This window comes from Triticum dicoccoides, chromosome 2B, assembly GCF_002162155.2.
Source record: "Triticum dicoccoides isolate Atlit2015 ecotype Zavitan chromosome 2B, WEW_v2.0, whole genome shotgun sequence".
In the NCBI taxonomy this organism is placed as follows: Eukaryota; Viridiplantae; Streptophyta; class Magnoliopsida; order Poales; family Poaceae; genus Triticum; species Triticum dicoccoides.
Window position 1 is genome coordinate 628,176,235 of NC_041383.1, and position 1,877 is coordinate 628,178,111.

Here is a 1,877-nt window from a genome sequence, read left to right on the forward strand (position 1 = left end):
GACCCGCGCCTCCGCCGCGTCCCTGCCGTCCCCTCGCCTCCTCCGCGGATCCCTCGTCGTCGGCGCCGCCCTCCTCGCCGGAGTTCGCGGAACCTCGCCGGAGACGAAGATGGATCAGATCCACCCATCCCTGGAACCAAACGCCTCCGCCTCGTCCCGGATCTCCTCGTCCCGCACGCCTCCGTCCCGGGTTGACTTTTCCCGGAGGTGAAATTCTGCCAAGTCCCCAGATTCCAGTATTTTCATGCCATGTTCATCACATTGTATCTCTGCATCCGTAGCTCCGTTTTGCGCGTGTAATATGTCAAATTTTTTGCCTCAACAAGTAGATCATTTCATTCCATTGCATCATATTCATTTGAGGTCATCTTGATGCCTGAATCATCGTTGTAAGAGTGCTTCATGATGTTTTCTGCTGTCTATTAACAGAACGAGCTCTTTTGTCATTTTTGCCATGATTGATGTGTGCATACTATGAGGTTTATGTCTACATGTGTTTTGAACTATGCCATGTCTTCTTTACAGAGGTGCTTACCATGTAATTTTGTGATCAAAGTGGTGACTAGCACAAGCATGCAAACTAGGCATCGTGATGTTGCTGATTTTAGTCCCTGTTCTGCTGTTATTTTGATGTCATATAAACATGTTGCTACAGAGAGATCCATGCATATTTTGAGATACTTCAGTAAGGGTGTTTTGAACATGTGGTTATTGTTTATCTATTCATGCCCTTATTTGCATTTATGGAGTAGTCTAGCATGTCATTTTCGTGCTCTACTTTTGCTTCAAAATGTTTCCTGGCAGATTGTTTACATGTTATTCAATTTAGCCAAGGATGCTATAGTTGATCCTTGCATGCTATGGACTTGTTCTTGCCTTGGTTGGTTTCATAAACATGTCTTCTTGATGATGCTATGCTTATCTTGTCATGCAATGACTTGTGGTGAGTGAATCGAGCTTGTTAACTAGGGTACTTGATGTTGCTGTTTTGCTAGGCTGAATCTGTTATTTCGTGATGCGATGTAAACCTGCTTCTACAAATCATTCTATGCATAATCTGGAGATGATCACTAAATATGTTTTGATCTACATGTCATTCTCTAACCATACATGCCCCTGGTTGCATTTATAGCCTGCTGTAGCTTGTTCATATCTTGCTCCAAAGTTGCTTCATAATGTTGTTGTCAGCCTGTTAACATTAAGTTCACTTGTTACTGTGACGCCCGAATAATTAGGCTACGGTAACCCCACGTTAACGATGCCACGTCACCTCGGATTACTATTGATAATCTCGCGTTAGTTCGAAACGATTCATATTAAAAATTTGAATTTAAGTTAAACAATTAAAGTTTTCAAAAGTCGAAACTAAATTGTTCCTAATGTGTCTAATAATCCTTAGTAAATATTGGTGGATAAATTATCTTTTAATAAAATATTTAAAAGCACTAAAGTAATAGAAATGACAGCAAAAACAATTAATTAGATGCCTTTTATAAAGTTATAATAATAAAACTAAATTAGTAGTGTGCCAAAATAATTGTGGCAATGGACTAATTAGTAATACTAATTTAGGTGCTGACTGGGTATTTTATAAAACTAAAATAAAAGAAACTTTAAATGAAAACATTAAAGAAAATAAGTAAAAAAAAGAAAAAAAAAGGAAAAGCAAACCCCCCATCACTGGGCTTCGGCCCAGCAGGCCACCAGCCCAACTGGGCAAAGGCCCAACCGACCGGCCCACCCCACTCCCTTAACCCCCTGGTGCCGAAACCCTAGTCACCGACACCCCCCACTCCCCGTACTCGCGCCCCCACTCTCCCTCCCCCCGATCCACTCCTGGATCGGGATCGAGCCCCCCCACGTCTCTCTTGTTCTCC